The sequence below is a fragment of the Solanum verrucosum genome, unplaced genomic scaffold (assembly GCF_900185275.1).
Source record: "Solanum verrucosum unplaced genomic scaffold, falcon-dt-bn FXZP01000026.1, whole genome shotgun sequence".
NCBI classification, from domain to species: Eukaryota; Viridiplantae; Streptophyta; class Magnoliopsida; order Solanales; family Solanaceae; genus Solanum; species Solanum verrucosum.
In genome coordinates, this window is record NW_026020285.1 from 1,309,642 (window position 1) to 1,319,241 (window position 9,600).

Consider the following 9,600-nt stretch of genomic DNA (forward strand, 5'->3'; position numbering starts at 1 on the left):
CCTCCTTCTCCTGCCGGCGCTGTCTTTTCTGAGCTTTCTCTTCCTCTGTGCGATGAGAACGGTGCCGCTTGCCCTTGGCATGTGTCGGTGCAGGCCCCTCCTCGGCGATGCCACTGAATAGAGCATCTAGCACTGTATCATCAGCCAGTGCAGTAGGAGCCGCCGGAGTCTCAACTGAAGGTGCAGCAAGAATGACATCCACATCAGTCCGGAGGCTGGCTATGTCAGCCTGCAAAGCAGATAAGTCTGTGGCCGGAACTGATCGCTCGAGGACTCGCAACTCAAAGGCGTCAAGCCGCTTATTAACCGCCAGGACCTTACGGTCCATCATCCCCTCCATCCGGTGCTCCAATCTAGCCTCGGACTCGACAATTGACTTTTGCATCCAAGGCTGGATGTGATGCAGCAGTGTGGCCATCTGCGCCTCTAACTTTTGTACTCTAGCCATTGGGACAACCGTCTCTCCTAACGGTGGTGTAGACCAGGAAGAACTAGGGGCAACACTAGCTGCCTGACCCTGAGCCTACGTTACAAGCCAATAAAGTCCTATAGTAATCCTGGAGTCTAGTTTGAAGAGTCTGAGCAGTGAAAATAAGGGCAAGCTTATGACAGTAAGCACGAACTGTATTTGAAATTACTTCTGAGCGTGAGTGTTGAATAAATCCTTGTACCATGAATGAAATCAAATTTTTACTAAAAGAGGATTTCGTTTGAAGTAAGGGCACTAGTTCCATTGTTGGAAAGTTGGTATCTGGGTGACAGTGAGAAGGTGTCTATTGTGTGTCAGTTGGTTGGTCTGTGTCATGATGGGATCCACATGAGTTGGCTTATCGAGTCTAAGAACACGAATGTGCACCCGAACAATGAGGAGGTAGAGAGTCATGTGATTGCTTGAGTAGAAATGCTTGCTTCTATACAAGTGTCGTTTAGAGTTCTAGTGCGTCGCTTGAGGACAAACAACGAATTTAAGTTGAGGGTGTTGATATACCGTGAGTTTACGGTATTTCTAATACATTTCACTTACAAGTTGTGTGTGTCTAGGGCCTTTTTATATTGGTTTTTATGTATTTTATCATGTTTTGCAGGAAAGGTGTTCAGGCGAGGAAGTTTAGAGACAGCTGAAGGAAATGCAGAAAAAGGCATCCACGGACTGTAGGTTCATTCACGGTCCGTAGGTGATGACCGTAGATCAGCAGGAATGTGTTGAGGACAAATCAGGGAAATCTGACCAAGTGTGGAACCACGGTACCCATTGATGGTCCGTATATGGATCTACGGACCGTACTGTTGATACGTAGAGTGAGACTGCGAGGGTTCCAGTACCTGATTTTTGAAGATGCTAAGTATGGAGCTACGGAAGGGATTGACGGACCGTAGGTCGATCTACGATCTGTGCTGCTGGTCCGTCGTTTGCTTTAGAGAAGCTGATTTTTGGATGCCGAAATATTTTCTAAGTCCCGAGTGACGGAAGGGACTTACGGACCGTAGATCAATCGACGGTCCGTAAGTCAGTCTCGTGGATCGAAGACGCGTACCTGAAACTTTCCTTAATTTGTTTCCTTTTTTATTTAGGATTTGTTTTCTATAAATAGGACATGTAAACCTCGTTTTTGGGGGTTAGATACTATTATTCTATTTTTGCTTTGGAACTTTGGAGATTAATTTGCAACCCTAGCAATTATTGATTTCCCAAGTTCGTTTTTGAAGATTTTGGCTTTGCAATTCAAGTTAATTCTCTGGGTTTATTATTCTCTTTACGTAAGTTCATGATTTCTCCATCTACAATTATGAATTGTGTTCTTGCTAATATGAGTAACTAAATCCACAACTAGGGTTGTGAGAACCATGATCGATTAACAAAGTATGAATAGTAAATAAGCAATTCTTGACTAGTATTTTGCATGCATTGATAATTCTTTCGTTTAGAAGTCTTTTTAACGGTGGCCAACGTTAGAACTCGCCTTGTTACTACTTGCCGGACCAAGGAGGTAATTAACAAGAAAAGAATTATCAACATAGATTTAGTGTGATACTATCTAATAGGCTAGTGTCGATTGGTGCGAAGTAATAACTAAGCCAAACATCGATTATGATGTCTAATATGAGGTAAAGGTAAGGGTTAGTAAATTATACACACGTAGCCGGACCAAGGTGCGGGGTGAAATTCTCTAGATGCCGGACCAAGGATTTAGAGATACCTAACTTATCACTTTGCATGTAATATACTAGAAAAGGATTGCTATTACTAGGATTACTGCGTTATGAGATTATGGGGAACACGTGTACCCTAGTTATTTCTCTTATCTTGATAACAACCAAAGTTGAATCTAATTATTGATTACAATATTAAGTTTTGCTATTTATTTCACACAAGCACAACCCCCCTTTTTTATTACCTGTTTCTGGAAATAATTTGACTAATTGAATATAATTGTTGGTTAAAAGTAAAGTCTAAACCATTTTCCTCGTGGGATCGATCCCAACCTACAAGTTGGGTTCTTTACTTGATAACGATCGCTTATGCTTCTGAAAGGAGGTGTAATTTGAGCGTATCACTCACCGATTTGATCGGCGAGTCTGTCTGCAGTTAATTTTTTTGTGCTTTGATATGAATATTTACTAACTTTTTCCCAACGTTTGTAGATATAGCCAGACCTAAAGTTGTAGAGCGAAACATGTCTCCCCGCGGGAAAGCAAAGGGGATTACACTAAATGAGGATGCATCTGCATCCAAGGGCAAGACCACAAAACTCCGCACAATTGGGGGGAAAGGCAAAAGTAAAGGCAAAGCACCTGCATCACCAGAGGCAGGCTCTGATAGCAATGCCATTTATGACACTTACCTCACCACTTCTGAGAGTAAGGGTGAGCACCAAGAACCTCAACTATGACATCAAATGATGATGAGCTTGTAGCAGCGCAAAGGGTAGAGCTTAGGTCTAAAAAGTTGAATGATTTTTCCAGGATCATAAGCCCTCAGCCTACCACTTCTACTCCTCCAGTCCCATAACAAGCAATGGTGTTGGCACCCCCAGTACAGGGTCCGTCCTCCACCCAAGTCAATGAACAGATTAAAGATTGAGGGATTGAGGACAATTCTTGAGGAAAAACATTTGTTGATGGATGGGGTTATCGACAGGTACCCAGAAATAATGGATTACTTGAAGTCTCACAAGTTCCAAATATTCACCCAACCCCGTGGCCCGTACATTCCAAATTGGGTCCGGGAGTTCTATGCCTCTTATGGAACCTAATTCCACAAAGAAAGAAGCAAGCAGCTGAATTCAAACAAGTCAATCACGTGGTAGTCCGGGGTAAGAAAGTGTCGTGTGATAGCACTACGATAAATGCAGTTTTAGAATGCACCAATAATATTGCCGACCCTCACCAGTACAGGATGAAGACTAAGTCGTTCGAGGGAATAAAAACTGGCTGGCTCCTGTTATATGTGATGGCACTCCAAAGTGGTTAGAGGTAGGGGCTTCGATAATGAAAAGGGACCTGCATGTAGCTGCAAGGTACTAGTTTGGCTTTATCATCAACACTGTAATGTCATCCTAGAATGAGTTCGTTCTTCGCCACTCTAAGGCAGCTTGTCTTGGCCCAATCATTACATAGGAGTGAATTAATCTGGGGATGATCATTACTTCATTCTTATGCTTGCCAAGCAACGCCAAACCTCTCTTCCTTTCCCGGTATTGATCACCGAGTTGTGCAAACGGGTTCGGGTGCCTAGAGATGCCAAGAAAGATGTGGAAGTGAGTCCCACATCCTCTACCGATATCTGGAGGATCGAGGAAGAATATTTAAAAGATCAAGCTGAACAGAAGAAGAAGACTGCCCCGATAGATTCTTCCCCAGTTGTAGACACAAACTTATCACCTGTAGAGGCATCTTTGACTACTCTGACCCCTGGGCCTTCAGGTACTCCTTGTGTTGTATCTTCTTATTCCCCTACTTATTTTGTTACTGTGTTGCCTCCTAGACCTGCTGTTGTTGCTGTCTCCCGGACTCTGATCACCCAAACATCATTACTTCAAATGGGACAACTTGCCTATTCTACGGATCGTCGGGCAGTCAGGCTCGAGACCGCCATTCCTGATATGATTCAGGCTGCTTTGACTGCTTTTGTGACACCATTGAGCACTGACATTGATACCCTTGCGGCAAGGATAGCGGTGTTTGAGCGTGGTCAAGGAGCCACCGAGGAGGTGACGACTTTAAAAGCTGACATTGCTGAGTTGAGAAAAGATGTGGACTATATGAAGTCCACCGATACGTCCATGGTTTTTGGAACAGTTGAGATTCTAGATGTGCCCGAGATGCCTCCAAATACACCCAGGCATGAGGATAGAATGGAGCAAACAGCCGAGCCTGAGTCAGAGGCAGAGACTGATGAAGAGATGCTTGAGGAGACTGAGAGAGCTGCAGATGAGGACCTGAATGAAACTGAAGTAGTCATGATAGATGTGCTTGTGCAGGCTTTCCTAGTATGTACACCTTTTGTTGTTTCTGGTGAAGCTGGATCTTCTGAGGTGATTCCGGGCACTGATGTCCAAGTCCAAAATGCTACTCCGGGCACTGAGGCCCAGACAGATGAAGAGACTGCATAGACAGGATCCCCTCTTTACCTCCCTCCCTCTCTGTCTTTCTTTATTTTAAATTCTGGATATAATGTTATTTGCATTTGAGGACAAATGATTTTTATTTGTGGTGGGGTGAGGCCCACATTTTGTGTGAATATTGATGTTCGTGTTTTGTTGAGATAATTGGGTCATTATGTTTATATTGCTTTTCGTGGATGTTTGAGCTTGTGGCTCCTTGATTTTAAATTGAAAATGATTTTTGACCCTTCCGAATTTGTTTTGCCATTTCTTGTATTCACTTGAATGTAGTTGTTCTTTAGCAAATTTGAGTCTTGGTTTTGATCAATATCGATGACTCAAATAGTGCTCATAATCGAACGAACATGAATGTGCGACTACGATAAGACCAAGTGAAGTTACATAGTCAATATGTGAACTTTTTGCATCTCGTTGTGACTAGCCAATTATCGAATTGATTCTTTTGTGATGAACGTTGCACACTAACGAAAGTGTGGAGTCTTGTTTGACTTTGGTGTCAATGCCTTGTGTGATGAGCTTACTGTGAACCATGCATGATAACACCTAGAATTTCCCCCATTGGTCCAGTCGACTAAATAAGGCTATCTCTTGATATGATCTTAGGCAACTTCGAAAAGTGTGAGCTAATTTGACATATACCTTTTTTGTGGCCTACCTTGTAAGTGTGTGAACCTCTGTTGAACGCCCCTTGAGCCTTGCCTGTCTTTGGAAGAAACTTGATGAAAACATGACCTTTCTTAATCTGCTACTTATAATCCTCTTGAATTGTGGTTGATCGAATAGCCAACTTAGGCCAAAAGCCTAAGTTAGGGGTGTGGTGAAAAGAGAAGGCAAGTCAAGAAGTGCAAGAAAAGTCCCCTTCAATCCATAGTGTTGAGAAAAATGGAACCCTTCTATACAAAAAAAAAAAGAGAAAAGAAAAGAAAAAAGAAAAAGAAAAAGTTGTGAAATAAAGTTATGAGAAAAAAAGGGGGTTCCGAACAATCTATGGAAGTGAATAATGGGGTGACTTATGAGCACTAAAGAAAATCATGAAAGAAGAGGAAATGGAGTGTTGAAAGCACCACATTTCACCAGGATAAAAGTCACTGAGCCTAAATGACCATATCATTGCCCTATTACAAGCCTTAAAAAGACCTTTTTGATCTTGAGTGAGCTGAAGCAAATATCGATTGGAAAATACGGGTAAACCTATGGGTGAAAGCATGCATTGTGTTCTTCTTTGTAAGAGTAAGTGTTGCATTTGATTCCGGAACTTTAAATGATTAGATCATTGTGTGTGAATATGGAATCATTATTTTTGTGAGGACATTTGAGTACCTTAGTTGAGCTTGAACTTGAATTTTAAGCAAGTATTGTGAGCTTGAAAATCTTTGATAATGGTGTGTCACAACTTGAGTCTTTGAGTATACAGTTGATCCTTACATGAGTAAGTTGAGCCTTGTTATGTACATTCATGATTGAGTCTTGTGTAGCACTGTTTGAGACATCCTTCTTGAACTGTTGAACTTGAGTTTAACTTGAGGACAAGCAAAAGTTTACGTTGGGGGTGTTCATGAGTCCACAATTTGAACTCATTTAGGGCTATATTTTAATAGAATTTGTGTCCTCAAATGCATATTTTGTCTCAATAACTGATGTAAACCCTTAAGTTTCAAGTATTTGGATCGAGAGACAAAACATGGACGTTATCAAGCAAAAAGGAACAAAGTGGCTGAAAGAACGGAGAAAGAACGCCCTGAGGATCGCCTAATCCATTAAACGAGTCATCGAAAGGCCCTAAATCCCGTCGAATGTTCCAGTGTGCTGAGCCCTGAAGGAGAAGGTCAAATCTGCGATGAACAGGAGCAGTCGGCGAGTCACCAAGCAGTTCCGCGAAGCAGCACCCTATCACCTAATGCCTCAAAACGCAAGAATGCTGAACGCAAAAGCAGAAAGACGATGAACCGACCAAAGGGTGGATCGCCGAGTGTGTCGGCAATCCCGACTAACTGTGTCGAGTGGTCCTTCGCAGCACAAATTTTTGAACACTATAAATACTTGTTTAAATGATTAGCTTATAATGAGACTTGAGAGAGATTTTATTTTGGAGACTAAGAATATTTCAGTTTTAGTTCTTAGAGTTTTTAGAGACATTGTGCTTGAACTTGAAGATTTGAAGATTTTCAATTCCAAGAAATTGGAAGTGGGTCTCGAAGAATCTTCGTCCTTGATGTGTTTAAAAACTTTATTCATCGTACCCACTTGATGTAAACACTTGTTGGTATGGATTTCTATCTCTTTTTCATGTCTAGCTAAAACCCCAATTCTTGGGGTGTGATTTTGTGAATATGAATTAAATTTAATGTTGGGTATTGCTTATTGTTGGTATATTCGTTGTTAAAATGTGATTTCGTTTAGTAGTTGTGTTTGAACTTAATGAGATTGTAGTTGCAAATACGATTTCATCTTAGTGTTTTTGGCTAGCTCGAGAGAGAAGTTTTAAAACTAAGACTACTAAATCGATTGCCGGTGGTTATTAGGTCGTCGTGGGTTCAACTCGAGAGAGTGAATCCTAGGCCCTCTCCCACACTTTCAGCTTGAGAGAGTGAATGGGCTATGGTGGAGGTTGTGCTTAAATGCGGCAACTCGGTGTTCGAGAGAAACCGAGTTGATTCGGGGTAAGTTGCTCGAGAGAGAATTTACCTCCACTAAAGTATAGCCTAGTTACAAATATTCAGCGATGTACTATCAAAAGCATCTACCCGATAGTGTCTTTTATCCCATATTATCACACCCAAGAATCTCGTCTCCCTATACGCACTTTGTATTTTCTCTGTTTTAGTTGTTAATTAATACAAACCCCCCATTGATAATTGACGCTTGCGTCACCCCTTAGATTTAGTATATTTGTATTCGATAATGTTTATAACTATGATTGATTAGAACTTGATTTTACTTTTCTATTAATTCTCAAAACCACTCCCTGTGGGAACAATCCCAACCTTTGGTTAGGTTATATCACTACACGCGATTGTTGGCACTTGAACCGAAGTAGTGTCCTGATACGTGAAGTCAAACTTGGCAACTAATCCATGTTTATGTCGAAACGTGGCAACCGATCCATTCAACAAGCCACAATCACAATGTACATTCTCACAATCATACAATCAAGTGTTGAGTCATGCCATACAATTATTCATTCATACTCAATTAGATTAGGTCTGATCAATAGGCTTCATTCACATGCATACATGTATTACAATGAAGCAATTAAAAACATATATCACACCAACATGAAATCACAACCATCACCTACCTCGAATCCAAGCTTGAATCCCCTAAGACACTTGAATCTTCCCTTTTCAGATTCTTTCCGCTTGTTCCAGGTCTACAAACAACAATTTATATGCAAGGATCAACAATCAAAGGTCAAATTATCCAGATTATAACAAACTGAATAACCCTAGACTAAACTCTTGATCCCCATACCCAAATTAGGGCTTTTACAACCATAATTCTAGATCAAAACCCTCCCCCCATCGATAATTACTCATGAATTTACATTCTACAAATCGAAACATGGATTTGGGGAGTAAAATCCTTACCTTTAGCCTCAATAATGCGAGACCCAACCCGCCACAACGGCCCCGCCCTGAAGATAGAAATCCCGCTTCATCGGCTTGCACGGAACCAGTGAGCTATTTTAATAATTCCAAGACCCCCATTTCACAACACACCTTTAACCAACGACACTCAGAAAATACCCTCCACACTAAGTTCAATTTTGGGAGTTCTACTCACCCGAATTCAATTCAGTAAAGTCGTACGGGTTCCTTAACATCTTAGCTATCTACTCATGCAATCGAATTCCTTATTAAATTACCCAATCATTACCATATTTCCCTAGACTCACGTGACTCTGATTTCATCCAAATCTAGACTAGGCTAGGAAATCCTAAGTTATTACCAAAAAGTTTTCTGGCCCCAATTCTTTCCCCATTGGCTTTTTCATAACGACGGAATCGGGTCGTCACAATAGATACCAATTTACCCATCACTCATCCCCGAGTGATCAACTACAAAATACTTGGCTAAAATAAAAGTAGAGTAGTATCTGAAACGTCGAATTATTGGGGATACTTGTCTCGCATGTCCTTAGCTTCTAGATATCGTGATCAAGAATTTCAACCGGTTCTTCCTCATACCGAAGGTCTTGTTTAACAATATTGAGTTTCACTTTATGATATAATTTTTGTCCCCAAACCAACCAATGGAATACCTACATATCCTCTCACACAATGCCTCAATGAAGTCATCTCAATACTCGAGTGATAAATATTGTTGTATGTAAGCTTAACTAACAACAAAAGCGATTCTTAATAACCCCCAAAGTTGATCGCACACATGTCTGCAACATGTTTTCAAGGATTTGACACAAACATCAAGACGAATCCTTTCTCACATAACCATGATAAAATCCAAAATCAAAACTCGCCACAATTAGAGGTGAACCTAAACCAACTAACACACGCTCATGATATTCAAACAATATAGTTCATAACAACATCTCCATCCCACAACATAAATTCCCATGAGCTTAAGTTACAAAAATTTCAATCTTTAGACATCATATACTCCTTGTAACACCCCAGAAAATTTTTGAACTAAGACTCGAACCGTTCTTCGTAGTGAGTGAGATTTTACCAAGGAATTTAAAATTTATTAAGTGTTAAGGTCACTAGATGTAGCACCTTGAGTTTCAAAAATAATTAAATTGGAAATAGCAAAATCTGAAATTTTGCAAGTTATGCTTAAGTATGAGTTTTGGGTCGACTTCAAACGACCATAACTCCTAGATCAGGATGAGTTAGGTGTGCTACTAGATACCGTAGCGAAGATCTTTGAATTATCTTTCCAACGCTGCCAATTTTGCTAAGTTTCAAGGTCGGCTGAGTGAGATATGACCTTTTGAAGATAGGCTGTCTAGTTAAGG